Source organism: Podarcis pityusensis (assembly GCF_964106645.2).
Source record: "Podarcis pityusensis genome assembly, chromosome: 9".
Taxonomy (NCBI): domain Eukaryota; kingdom Metazoa; phylum Chordata; class Lepidosauria; order Squamata; family Lacertidae; genus Podarcis; species Podarcis pityusensis.
The window spans coordinates 51386885-51402483 of NC_138034.1; positions in this window are offsets into that span (position 1 = coordinate 51386885).

Consider the following 15599-nt stretch of genomic DNA (forward strand, 5'->3'; position numbering starts at 1 on the left):
TCATCTGCCAGGGCTGCAGTTCTATCTTTATCCATGGAACAGTCGGCAACAGCACACGTCTTCTTGCTCTTTCCACTCTGCCAGGAACAAGTGATACACGAGTACAGCACTAGAATAAGCAGACAGATGTGCCTCCACATTTACAGCAGTCTCCTCTATGAATGCCGGTGAATGTACAATTCTTCACGCTAGTTTATGGAATGCACAGTTCTTTGTATTAAGTTTAATTTGGGGGAAGCTCACAACTCTGTGGCAGAGTATCTGCTTTACATGCAGAAGGTCATAGCTTCAACTCCTGGCATCTCCAAGTAAGGCTGGGAGAAACTCCAGTCTGAAACGGTGGAGAGCTGCTGGAGTCAATGTAGACATGACTGAGCATGATGGACCAGTGCTCTGACTCAATAGAAGGCAGCCTCCTATGTTTTGTTGCAATGGTTCCCAATTGGTGGTCTGTGCATCCCAGGGGGGTCTGTGTATCCCACCCAAGAGGTCAGTGGCATCATTCATATAACAAAAACTACCATAGATATATCAAAATTTTCAAAAGTAGGCGGTCCATGGCTTGGCTTTTGAAAAACAAGGGGTCCACAGTACATAGCTAATTGGGAAAGGCTGTTCTGTGGCATGGACATGCTCTAAAAACTTGAGTGCAGTGAGACAGTGTTTAAACATAAAAAGGACGATGTTGGTTGCAAATCTAAGCATCCTTACTTTGAAATAAGTTCCATTGTACTTCATGGGACTTCCTTGTCTCCAAGCAATTCTAGTTCCAGCATTTGGATGAGATGCTCTCAGTGCATTTTCTCAATGGTTGAGACTGAAATAACTCCTTTAGGCTTGGCCATGTCCTATGAGATTGCTTATTGAATAGCTCAGTTGGTTAGAGTATGGTGCTGATAATGCCAAGGGTAAAGGTTTGATCCCCGTATGGTCCAGCTGCGTATTCCTGCATTACAAAGGGTTGGGCTAGATGATTCTTAGGATCCCTTCCAACGCTACAGTTCTATGATTCTATGAATAATAACAAATTATTTGTCTTTTGAATAGTAGACACCCATGCTATATCACAAAAAACACTTGGTTTTGAAAAGTTCTTTGCTACCGTATATGTGCCATAGGATGTCATTGTTTGAGCAACAAAAGCTGAAAGCACCATTGGCTGTGTGAAATGAATTGTACACTTATTTGCAGTGCTATAGGCCAAGATTGAGACAAGTTCCAACAACAAGCCGCCAATATGAACACACCTTTTCTTTTATTAAACTTCTTAAATTATTCAAAAGGTATTTTATCAGTAATGTTCTGTTTCTGCAAAGTGTACATTCCATATAACTAAAGCCATAATAAAGCTGTTTTTGAAATTTTCAGTATAATCTGGTATTTTGGCATATGTCAAAATACGCATACAGACTGTTCTTTATCCATGCAAGTGGCAATTCCTTAAAACAAAGATTAATCCTTTAAAGAACTGGTATGTAGCCTAAGAGTGTTTATTTTCATGCTTAAGCAATGACTTCATGTCAAGATTTTATTGCATAGTCTGGGAATTAAAAAGAAAGGACCAATATTAGAAAGTAATGTGAAAAACAGGTCTATAACTGTTTTGGTGTCTTGATCTCAAGACAGTTTAAACCTTTTACAGGCAACATCTTTGGACAGGATTATCAGCCACTCTGTGTACTGCTGCATGTGAGAATTTTGACTGTGTGTAGACTTAACATTTTTAACACTCCATGTAAGAGCTTAAATAAGCAATGGTTGCAAATGATCATATCCATGTGAGATAGCAAAGGCTTAGGCTGTGTTTGGTTAGAAATGAATTTGGCTCAATTTATGCCCTCTAGAAAACAACTGAAATAATATTTTCAAGGGGAATTCACATTTCCTGTAGACAATGAAGCATTACACCACAAGAGACAGGCAGAAATTCTTGCCCATTTTTCAACATTTAATTTATTTAAAATATCCCCTATAATCAGAAAGAATTTATTGCTGTGTTTGTTTTACTCAGGACCACAGCAGAAAAACATCGCAGAGGGATGGCTGTAGCCTCCAGAGTTCATTCCTGTTAGCTGTCTAGGATCTATCGAAAAGTTCCAGGATGTTCCATTCTGCCAAAGGCAAAGCCCCAGAGAAGGCATCGGAAAACTATCTGGAAATAATTTTGAATTAAGATTGAGATCAAGGATCACAGGTGTACCTGTGCATCCCTGCCCCATACCCATCCAGGTAAACTGCAGAGATGTTCATGTTGGGAGGGTGGCTCTACAGCTGTGCCCCGCCACATGGGCTACTATTGGATAGAACATTGTTTGAAATGTATTTCTCATCCCTTCTCAAGATGCTACCTGTTGTTTGACTAGCTGCCTCTGATATGTCTCATAACACTGTTCTTTATGGCCAGATGTGCGGGTGCTATCAAAGCCTAGCTGCTTGCTTGCAACAGATGTATAGTTTAGTTTTAAACTGTCAACACAATATGTAGAAATTGTTATTCACACCCACCCGTGGTGTAAAACTGAGACTCAGAAGTAACGTTGGCATTTCCCAGCAAGCTGTTGAAACACAGCTGCAGCAATATCTAAGAGAGTGCCTCTTTTTTGTGGAGGAATGTTTTGAGGTCTGTTGAGGAATGTGGTGATGATCATGACTTGTGTATTACCACTGGATTATCAAGAGATAAACTGGAAAATACAATGTTGAATTGTAGACAGATATTATGGGAAGTGTTGCCACAGGTCCAGCTTATTTGTTTCCTCCTTGCCTTGCCCCCTCCCCAATTTGCATTTATTTTGGGATAAATGCCTTGTGTGTGGAAAGGGCTAGCATGAGAAACTTTGTGCCCAAACCTGAAATTGCAGTACGTTGCACAATAGGGCAGTAGGCAGAGCAAACCCAACCTCTGATCTGTGATGCTGGAGGGGACTTTGATGGATTGGATGTGTCCCCCTGCCAAGCTGGACTCCACCATTCTCCACTAGTGGGAGAGTTCAACAAACCTGCTGTACCTGGAACTGGGTGTTGAGAGTGCAGCTGAATGGGACACAGCTGTGGGCAGCCTGAGGAACTAGCATCCACTTTGGGCCTGCCCATAAAAAGCAATCCCAGAGTGAAAGACTAGAGCAATGGTCAGCTGTTTCCAGGACTCTTCTCATTGTGAGACTTTCGTGGGTGAGCTGAGAGGGGTTTTTGGACCTTGGGTGAGAACCCAGAGGCTGAGAGGAAGGGTGTGTCAGAAGGAAAATGAATCTATATTGATTTATATATATATTAGTAACAGGACGTGGGTAGTGCTGTGGTCTAAACCACTGAGCCTCTTGCGCTTGCTGATCAGAAGGTCAGCGGTTCAAATCCCCGTGACGGAGTGAGCTCCTGTTGCTCTGTCCCAGTTCCTGCCAACCTAGCAGTTTGAAAGCACACCAGTGCAAGTAGATAAATTGGTACTGCTGCGACGCGAAGGTAAACAGCGTTTCCGTGCACTCTGGTTTCCGTCACCGTGTCCGGTTGCTCCAGAAGCGGTTTAGTCATGTTGGCCACATGACCTGGAAAGCTGTCTGTGGACAAACGCTGGCTCCCTCAGCCTGAAAGCGAGATGAGCGCCACAACCCCATAGTCACCTTTGACTGGACTTAACCGTCCAGGTTAATCCTTTACCTTTTTACCTATATTAGTAACTTTGTATTACTGTAACATTTTCATATGTAACTGGGCATTTTTGTAATATTTTGTTTAAGTCGTCTGTTGCTTCAGCTTTTTGTGCACCTTAGAGATATTCTTTATATATTAAGCGATATAGAAAATAATTAAATAATCAAATCAATCAACCATCATTGGAGATTCTTCACTGGCAAGGAGCACCACATTGTAGCCGATCAACTGGTAGACAGGCAGAAGCTACTGCTGGTGGCACTCCTGTAGCTAGCAGAAACTCACGTACCATTTTGTGGTATTGTGGGGACAGCACATGATCGACTGGATCTGGTGCAGACCCTGCTGCTGTCATGTGATGCCAGTAGGCCTGATCTGGGCTTCTTCACAGCACTAGCCTTGGAGCTGCTGCAGTGAAGGGGCTTGCCTTACAGGCTTCCCACCATCTGCTCTGGCTGGTGTGAACAGGGCTGTTGATGCAGTGCCAATGCCTGTGAAGCAGCTACGTGCAGGGACAGGAAGTCACAGAAAAAGAATGTGCTATTTTATTCAGGTGTAGTTAACTGTGGACATCTGCATTGTACTAAAATTTTATTTCGTTGGTATTTTGGATCTACAATGCTATATTCTACATGCTATATCCCTGAAGTCAGGTGCCTCTGTTGACACTGAGCTGCTGCCATTTTCCACATTTCCACACTTCATTGCCTCCTGAATAGTGAGAGAGAGAGAGACTTCCTGTACAGTTCACAGTGTAGAAAAGAGGAGTTTGGCAGGTGTGGATTGTCATGCCATTGTGCTACAGGAGTGGGGGCATAGCTGTCAACGTTTCCCTTTTTTTAAAGGGAAATTCCCATATGAGTGGGGGGGGGGAACTATACCCTCTGAAATTCCTTTTTCTAACGAGCTAAATGCAGAGCTCTGTCCTCCTGGCTGCCTCTGATTTCACTACTGCAGGAACAGGGAACTCTTTACAGGACAGGGGCCACATTTTCTTGTGGGGAATCTTCTGGGTATTGCATGCTGGCAACGGTCAGGACTTGAGGTCATAGGAGATAGAGCAATGGATGCGACTCTTACTTTTGTATACTAGCGTACATTCCAGGCATTCAAAAACCAGAGGCTTCTACACACATATACATACCCCTCCACCCATGGAAGCAAGAAGCATTGTCACAGTTCAAGGACACATTTCAACCAGGTAAAAGAGGAAAGTGCAGAATAGGCCTCTGAGGAGGGGGAATGTCGTATGGAGGATCCTACAGGCCAGATACAGAGGTCAGGGGGAGGGCAGCATTATGCCCCATGGCCTGTGGTTCCCCACACTTCACTTCTTCACCTCACTTTTAATTTGTATATTGCCTTTCTACATTACTAGACACAAGGCGGTTTGCAAACTGAAGAAACAAAAAAATATACAGCAAAGATCACACACCTTATAACAATCTGATCCAGTACAAAAAAGTCATAATAAAAACATAACTTTAAAATAAACAACTTGTATCAAATAAAGTAATATTCCCATTAGAATATAAGAGTACACAATAAAAGATCAGCAAATAAGAATTAAACAGAAAATCACTCTTAACCATTACTGAACTATAATCAATAAAAATAACAGCAAGTCACAATGCATAAAACACCACAATACATACCAAACCATATAAAAGGGTAAAATTGTGGAAACAAAGACATACACCCTACACAACTTCCCACCATGGAAATGTTATTTTCCATCATGATATGTTCTTCCTCCCATATCAATTGTTTCCTTTGCCATGCAACTGAGATCCCAGATTCCCACTTCTGTCCAGGCTTTCTTACCATTACTGCTTCTGCTTCTTCTGCTGGCCTTCTTGGTGCTGCTGCTGCTGCCTGCTCATTGACTACTACAAAGAAGCACAGTAAAGTGTGGTAGATGGGCATATCTCATGTAGCACACACCACCTGGTGTTATGTTCTGAGCTGAATAGGATCCAAAATGCAGCAGTCTGATTGGTCCTAGAACAATGCAGTAGTATGATTGGTCTGCAGGAGCCATCCAATCCAGCTCCAGATGGAAGTGAATCCACAACCTGATTCGCTTACAGGAGAATTCCGGAATTAACCAATCACATGCAGCCCATTGTGTAATTAATGTATATAGAGCAGATACTTTGGGGAAACATTCATTCCTCCTCACCACTATGAGCTGAATAAAGAGCATGAAATCCACTCTCGACTCTGAGTATATTTCACCTGGTAAAGGTGTACAAAGGCACAGAACATGGCAGCATCACTGGTTAATGGTGGTGTGGTACATATTTTGAAAGTCCCCAAAAAGTTCAAGAGTGGGAGCAACTGAAGATTGAAACTACTATGCATTTTGGCAAGGGTTGGAGCCCAGCAGTACTACTATTGGAAAGTGCACCTACAAGTGTCAGTAAGGGAGGTGGCTGCAAAAATAATTAGAGAAATAAGCATTTGTGAAGCAAACAATTCCAAAATAATGTGGTGGGGTGAAATTGGGATGGCCACAGCACTAAGTCATTCATGAAGTATCAGAAAAACTCCATAATGTCACTAAGACTTGGAGAATGCAGTCTGCTATAATTAATTTGTCTCCACTCCCTTGTCAATTGATATAAGGAGAGATAAAGGCTAGTTAAATTGACCTGGAAGTACAAATAAACTGAAAGGACCAGAGTAGCTGGACAGCTCATGCAACTTGTGGCAAACATTGCAACCAAATCAATTCTAGAGACCTTAGTGGCTGCCATTCTTGTGAAGTTAGCCAATAATGCCTAAAGAAGAAAAATGCTATCTCCAGATCACTGTTCAGGTATTTGGAGACAATCACAATGAGGGTGCTTTTGTCCTTGTTTTCATCTTGAGAAGCAGTGCACAGCTAACATCTTAGCAAATCATCTTACCAAAGCTAACATCTTACCAAACATGTGTTTGGTAAGGGGCAAAATGCACGCTTGAGACAATTTTCAACACAGCCTTAGATTACATCCATGTTTGTCTTGGAATCATATTGCATGAAAAATAAGGTGGGCAGATGATCTTTGCTTTACACTTTCGCTGATGTTTACTTGCAAGTGTTCAATATGTTTTTTAATATAGCAGGAGAATACAGTGGTGCCATTCGTAACACTGTAATTAAGATTGCATCGACTTTTCCATTATATAAAACACTTTTTGTGAGGTTTCAGACTCAGCTGTAAAAATTCATTCCAGTTTGAGACTTGGCAAAGGAAGCCTAGGCATGGGGTGTGCTTCTTTTTATAAAATATGATAAAAATGTACTCGGTCGTGTTTATAATTTTACAGGCCATGTAAAACACCACAGGTTAGGCTTTTAGGAACACTGTATGCTTTGAAAGTCAGACTTTGAAAGTCCTAATGGACCACCAGATGAACTGGAAATCTGGATGGATGGTCTGTGTGCTTTAAAAATCAAACCCCGAACAAACCATGAACAAAATTGACATTCCTATTACTAAAAAGTTCATTAATTTATATCAATATTGCACAGAAGCTGTGCTATATTGAGACTTTTTGTCCTCTGAAGAAGGAAGGGGGGAAATGGTTCTGTGATCCAAATACACTGAGCACTGAAAAAAGAAAGAGTTGAGACAGTTGCCTTGTTTGCATGACATGGTGAGTCAAACAATAACTTACTGGGGTCGTGCAAATGTGCAGGTTCCAAGAGAGAAGCTGACAGCCACTTTCCTCATTTTTTAAAATTGCAGTGCCATTCTGAGCTAAGCCAAAGTTTGGCTCCCTGCAGCTCATTTTCCCAACTTCTTTAGCTGAGTATTAGGGGGAAGCACTTGAAGAGGGGAGATGAAAGAAAGCGATAGGTGGGCAAAGGTTCTTCACTCTTCACCCATGTCCCACCACATCACATGTTTTCTATGCCATTGAGATAATTCCATTCTTAATCAACAGAATGGCCCTGGTGGGTTGCAAGGCCTGGTCCCCAGGTGTCAAGACTTACCATGAGAATACTGGTAGCATATTCATGAGAGAGTTTTCTGGAATCAACACTTAAGAATATAGGTCTTGTTTCACTGGCACAAGCTCCCAGTATCACATTGTTTTAATTGAAACAAATGACTTTTTAATCATAGTGCGCCGCAGAGTATCTGTCTTTAAACAAAGTCTACATATTTGGCCACAGATGGGACTTAACTTAAGCAGTGTTCATAAACATAACAACTCCCGTGAAGCACAGGACTGCCAACTTTAGAAGGAAAAGTTTCTGAACAGAAACAAACATGCATGCACGGCTGGTGTGTGATCCAAACAGTCACTTAGTGTGGAATGACGATCTGCTGGGTAACATTAGAATATTATAAGCTCATTAGAAACAACACACTTGTCCTATATATGCTCCCATAGCATACTGCACTGCTATCACAAGCAAAGAACAGTCATTGTTTCTAGTAGGCTATCGGAACATAGGAAGTTACCTTATACCAACTGCCTTATATGAGTTGGGAGCTGCCTTTTACCATATCAGGCCATTGGCCCATCTCGCTCAATATTGTTAACACTGACTATCAGCAGTTCTCCAGAGTTTCAGATAAGGAATCTTTCCCAGCCCTACCTGGATATGCTGGGGATTGAACATGCAGAGCACATACTCTACCACTGAACTATGGTTCTTCGGTCAAAAATAGAGTCATCAAGGTGGCTATCAGGAACAAAGGAAGCCATCTTGTACCAACTCAGACCATGGGTTCATCTACCTCAGTATTATCAACAAAGTGGTGTTCTACCACTGAGCTACATTTCTTCCTTCACCACCAAATTGTCTTGTCTCTCAGGGTTGGTTGTGGTAGTTATTATTATTATTATTATTATTATTATTATTATTAGTGATGCCACTAAATTTCATAGTTCCTGAAGTAGAAATAAGAATCTCATAGTGCTCATCGCAAATAGTATTGTGGTCCCCAAATGTCTTCCGTGGCTCAGGTTTTAGCCCAAGACAGAGAAAGTTCCCCTTCGCTGCTTTCATCCTACTGATCTGTCCAACTCCATTGCAGGCACAAAGTTGCCCAGTTAGGTTTGGAGTTGGGAATCTGATGATAGAACTCTATTTTCTGATGAGGTGGAGGGGGGTACTTCTGTTTTTCAGCTGATTTCTGGGTCTACTGAGAGTGATTTATCCCTTCTGAGTAGGGTTTTCTTACAGAAGTCTTTTGTTTTTGTTGTCCTGCTTTGGATTTATTGCCAATTTTGTTTTGTATTCTATTCTATTATAAATTTTGCAAGCCTTCTCTGAGTGCCTTTTGGTAGACTAGAGTAAAAAATATCTAGAAAGAATAAATTATAACCCATCATGCATGTGTATCAGGACTTGAGAAGATGGTAAAGTTCCAAAAATGCTAGATTCCTTTAGATATCTGAGCATTTGCTACTCTGTTGTGGAATCAATAAATACATGATAGAAAACAGAACATAACCTCCACAAAGAAAGCAGCAATGGAAAAGGAGAATGAGTATAGAGCATCAAGTGTAGATAGGGAAATCGTGTCTGCCTTCTATTTGTACAACTGCCCTTTGGGGAGAGCTCATACACTGCCATGCACATGGTGGACATTTTCCCACTCCCCTCCTTTATTTTGCTTGTGTTGAACAAGCCAGATGACCTCTTGTTATGTGATGCATAACAAAAACCACCGGTAGTCATGAATGAGATAGTCATATGATCCATCTGTTGTTACTGTCTACGTTAATGGCCCTCAATTGTTGTGTCAGGACCTACAAATGAGTCATGATTTGACCAAAGGTAGGTTGTACCTGCAGCACTAACAGCATATACAGCAGGACAAGTGCTAGCATTTGGGCCGACTGCGCACAGCCTGAAGGCCCCAGAGACTTGGAAGGGCCTCTCACTGTCCTCTCTGCTGGGCTCCTGGATGATTTGCAGCAGCAGACAGCATTGAGCAGTGCCTCTATTGAATGGCAGTCATAGATCTATGAAATTTGCTGATTTCATCAATCTATAGTTTTGGAATGACTATAGATCTATGAAATATTTTATGAATCAGTGGGCCAGGGCATTGCATTTGTGGGGGTCACTTGGCAGTTGGCCACCACAGATGGGAGAGGTTAGCTCCCATTTTTTTAAAAAGCCGCCATCAGTCCACCACTGAAACGTGTTTGGGGACCTGGTGGAGGGTAGTGAATTCTTCTTTCACCCAAGCAGCACTTGTGGCAGAGAAAGCATGTGACTACTGCTACTACTTCAGCTACGACTAACATAGTTGGGCCCTGCTCTGGTCAGATGTTGGGGGGGCATCATTGGCACTGTGTCAGATACCCTCTAAGTCTGGTGCCAACACATGCATGTTAAGGAGGAAGAGGAAGGTGATGATTCCATAGTTTATGTTTGGGCTATAGGTGGGTCCCATTTTTGAAAAAGATTGCTTCTCTACATGTTACAGCAGCTTCGTGAAGCCTGGTTGAAATACTTTCTGAGAGATGAGTTTTGAGTGTTATGAGGATAATAACAGAAGCTGTATTCACATGACAGTTCATTCCATTTTCATGACTGTTAAGTTCCACATTATATTTGAGCTTCCACACAATGGAAAAGCCACTTCTGGAACTATTGTGGAATGCAGTTCGAGTTTAGTACTCATTTCTGTGTCAGTTGCTTTCGGGGGGGGGGGGGAGGAATCCAATTGCAAATAATATGTAAATGTGTGCTAAACTTGCACTATAGTTCCAGAAGTGACTTTTCCATCGTGTGAAAGCTCAAATTTAATGTAGAAATGAACAGCTGGGGAAATGCAACAAACTGCCATGTGAATGCAACAAGAGTGACTCAAGAGGGGAATGTGCACATGTATCTCAATGCTGTCATTTGATAATATGGCAGATACACAGGGCAAGTCATGCTTCGTTATATACGAGTAGCATGGAGAACCCATTAAACATTGTTTTCAGCTGGCATCCACATTGCTGGAGTGATGTGTAAAGTCAGCACTAAGTGGCAGACAAAGAGGAATTATTGGCTATGGGTCTGATAGCTTTGGTCTCGTAATATGATTCCATCTTCCATCACTTCTTATTATAGAAATAACTGATATTTTAAAAAATAATTAAGTATGGCATTAGCTGCATGCAGCTGGGGTGGGGTGGGAATAGAAGTAGTTTTTTAATAACTTGCCTTCTGTGTTGCAGGTGGGTTTTTCATTTAAGACTTCTTCAGTCCTTTGGTGATATCCCACAACGAAGCCATAAAATTGTACTTTTGATAACACTGCCTGTTGCTATGGAAATAATAATAATCATTCTTTGCCTTCACTTGGGAATCCAAATATATCCATATGCACTGTACAAACATGAATTAATTTGGTCTCACATCAGCCATGGGCAGGAGGCTAGGATTTTGCAGATGGGAAGTATTAAGCACAGAGGAAGTTTGTAGCAGAGCAGGGAATAGAATCACAGTGGTCTGTCTTTCAGCCCTCTTCTTTAACCACCAGATTATTGCTTTGCCTTACCCTGAAAACATAAAACTGTCATGTTAGTACAGGCTGAGCGTGAGGTTTCACTTTGGTTTAGCATCTCCAAATGGCTAAAAATCAACGGCCAGGTCATTTGTAAAAGATGTGCTCCAACTGCTCTTACCAGGGGCATTTCCTATTTTTTGTCCCTAGTAAATCTCATCCTTATGTTGCCTTTCAGAGTTTTGTTCATTTTCACACCAATGCGCTAAAATTCTTCATGTTTCTCTTATTCAGGGAGTTCAGTGCAATGTGAAGGAACCCACAGTTTTGCTGGATTGGCTCCGCTGGATGTTTGCACTGCACTGACCGCTCTACCACTTTGCTCCTCCCATTCCAATAAGCAGCAGCAATTCAACTGCTGGGAGGTCAGGTGAGTGCTGTTGCCCCACAGTGTTGTCTGCTACTGCTACGAACAGAGGAAGAAGCCTTATACAAAGTCATACCATTGGTTCACCCTGGTATTGCCTACACTGACTTGCAGTGGTTCCCCAAGAATTCAGGGAGGTAGTCTCTTCCAGCCCTACCTGGAGATGCTGGGGATTGAGCCAGGGACCATCTGTACGCAAAGCAGATACTCTACCACTGAGCTACAGCCTTTCCTGAATGCAAAACATGTGCTCTGTTTTTGAGCTATCCCCACCCCACCCCTGGGAGAAGAGTAGGTGCATCTTGACTGCAGTATGTATGACTGTGTGTATAGACTCATGGGTGCTACAATTCAGGGCACTGCTTCCCTTCTATCACCTCCCATCTTCTGTCTAGATTGAAAATGTTGCTAAATGGTGTAAGTAAAATTGCATGCTTTTAAACGTTATTGTAGTCATCTTCTCCATGTCCTTCTGCCATCTGGAGTCAGAGGACAGGAGGGATGGTTATTTTAAATGGATTTGTACAAGGAATTCGACGATTTTGACCTGAGTTTTGATCACATCAGATTGCCTCTCGTATCAAACAGCTGTTTATGTCTAATTCACTTCTGCATTATTGCCTTTTAAAAAATCCCAACTAACCATATGCAAAAAGACATATATGTATAATATAGGTAAGGGAGCTATGCCCCATGCCATGTTATGTTTTTACAGCATAATTTTATGGATATTAATGCATACATATTTTATACAGTTGCAAGCATTCTTATATTAATCTGTTATTTTCTGGTAACTTTGGGAAACCTGGAATGTCTATGCATATGGTATTATAGGTATAATGAAGAGTATACTAAGGGTTGTTTTTGTTGTGAGTGGATCTGGTCAGAGAAAAATCTCACTTCTTGCTGAGATTATGGAATGATGTGGGAATCTTTTTTTAAAAAAACAAAAACCTTTGTGAATAAGTTTAATGCCAAGTTATTTCTTTTTTATATTAGGATTTTATTCTGTGAACCACCCTGAGACCTGCAGGTATAGGGCGGTATATATATTGATTAATCAATTAATTATCCATCCTTACGGTGAGGGTCTTTTCAGTTGTGGCAATGGGTCTATGTTTCACCTGGCACCAGGCATAAAAGAGTCAATTCCTTCTTTTCATCCTTTATCTAGATTTTGGGGGTTGCGGCTCCTTTTGCTAAGAGGGATGGGGGGAATAGTTGTACACATGCTTTTTAATTATTTTAATGATTACACAGACTTTGTGCAAAAAAAGACAGCAGGCTTGGGTCCGTAAAGATTTTGGGTCCTTCCAAAATTGAACAATTAGACACACACACAGAAACACACACACACACACACACACACACACAATAAAAAAGATAACTCCAAAATGTCTAGACATTTTACATCTCTGATATGACATTAAGTATTGTACAGTGAATGTGCCTAGCTGAATTTCATTAGCAGGCACCATATGGATTCCAAATGACTGATAAGCTTTAGTACGGCACGTTTTTCCATCCCACACCTTATACAGGATATTCATGTGGCCATTCTGAACATTAAATTGTCTAATAAAATAACAGATGAGGAAGGAGGATTTGCTGGTAGGAAGGATGGTTGCGTCTATAAGCTGTTTTATCATAAGAAGAGCTTGCTGGATAATAGTGCAGCATCTCTCACGGTGACCAATCAGATGCCCGTAGAAAACCTGGAAGCAGGACCTGAGCACTAGAATGAGCAGTCTTCCTCACTGTAGTGTCCAGCAACTGGTATTCAGAAGCATTGCTGCTTCCTAAGCTTACTCAGGAGTTGTTGGTGAAGTACAGTACTTTGTCAACTGCTTTTTGAATGTCCACACATACTATGTCGACTAGTCCACCTTTATATGCCTGTTGACATGCTCAAAGAACTCTAAGAGAAGTTCTGCTCCAGGAAGGCTTGCACATGTATATGCTTGTCTATTTTATATTTAACAATACTTTCCACTAGTTTACCTGGGGAAGACATTAATCACCTGGACTGCAATTTCCAGGATCCCCCATGATGCTACATTAGCCACTTTCCCGCCCTCAGGTATGGAGGCTGATTTTAGGGACAAGTTACTGGAGAAGTTTCTTACTACTCTGTGCAAGCTCCCTGGTCTCATAAGAAATAAAGTTAATTAACCATTAACTCAGCTTGTAGTTAGTTTCTACATAAACAGCTGAAGACAGCACAAAATGGGGTATGAAAAGGGTGATATCCAACATTAGTCTGCCAGCAATTCTAGAATACTGTGACTATCCTGCCAGAATGGAGTGGAGAGAAGAGGATTGAGACTGGATGAAGGGCTGGGAGAGTAATAATTTCATTCTGCATATCATGTCTAAAGTCTGAAGATGGTGTGTAAATGTCTGTAAGGGGGAAAAACTCTTCTTGGAGAGATCACAGTTTACAATGACCTCATCCAGGAGAAATCTAAGTGCCATATGTTCTGCTGGCCTGGTTTTAATTCAATGAATGCTGTTCAAATGCTAATATTCTTGGAGGAACAAACCTTTTCGTAAAGCGATTGCAAGAATGTCTCCTCCTATGTCTTGTTTTGCTTGTGCTAATTTTTAATCAGCTCCAGACTCTGGGATCCACACACAGTAGTCCTACATTTAAAGAGAGCGCACAGTTATATAACTTGCTCTTCTTCGGCCAACACAACACGTCTAATGGGAAGCCAGAGCTGGGAAATGGATAAGTATCAAGACACCTGTGTTCTTTAAGAATCCAAGAATCGGACAATACAGAAAACAAATCCCCTCAGATGTTCAAATTAGGCTGTACGCAATCTTTGGCAATCTGGACAAAATCCCCTCACTATTTTCATTATGTTGCTTTTCATACTCACTTGAGTCATCGGGACTTCTTTTTCTCTGCTTTGACACCTTAGACTTAATGGACCCAGTTCTCTTCTGTCTCTGCTTTGGCACCAAGGTGGGATTTAGGGTGGAGTTAATCATAAGGGAGCAATGGCGTAGAAGATCTACATCACTTGCTATAAATCTCGGTCTTTTTTTATGCAGCTGTTTAACAAGTCAGAGACAATTTGCAATACTTTTTTTAAAAAACAGATTGATAAACTACTAAATCTCAGGTCATGAAAGAAAGTATGAACAAATATGAAATCTATTTTAAAATGTGCAAGTAAAAGAACCCTGTTTCTCCCCTGCATGCTATCAAAGATGACTCAGACCTTACTTGAGTCTGTGAGGGAACATAAGGAAACAGACTGATTCTAAGGTATATAAAGAGGCCAACCTATTCATAATCCATGCTATCTGGCCCTAAAGGATTACACTATTGTTGTTGTTTTATCCCTCTGTATGTAGTTTTCTGGTGTGGAATTAATAGAGGGCATAGTTCAGATAGAAAGGCATTCCATTCCAATTCATTCCATTACACTCACAGGCCTTATCAAAGGTAAACTGAAGCTGGGGAATCCAACATCTACTTTCCATGTGCGTCTGTTATTTTGAACAGTTTCCCATAGTTACCTCAGTTTTCTATAGACAAAGAATATTCATCTATCCAGGCTTTCTACCTTAGAGATTCTTTTGCCTTATAAGCTCTAGCATTCCATACTGGAGACTTTCCAATAGTGTGTTGTGTTTTATACATGTTGTTCTGGGCATAACTTTAAAAGTGGGAGTAATTGTAGGCTGTATGGTTATGCGTGTAGAACAGTTTTCTCCACTGAAGAAAGGGAGGTGTTTGTTTGTTTTTCAGGTTGTCCCAAAAGCTTAAATCCTTGGTTGATAAGAACCTAAGGAGAGCCTACTGGAGCAGCTCCATGGCTCATGTAGTCGAGCATCCTGTTCTCTCAGTGGTTAACCAGATACCTGCGGGAAACCTGCAAACAGGATTTGAGCACAACAGCACTCTTCCCTTTTGTGGCTTCCAGCAACTGGTTTTCAGAAGCATTACTGCCTCCAGCTCTGGACTAATGGTATAACAAGAGGACCACTTTGAAGATGGGGTGGTGGGTGCCAGGTAGATAGGAGAGAAATAAAAAGTAAGTTTGTTCTTAAAGGGT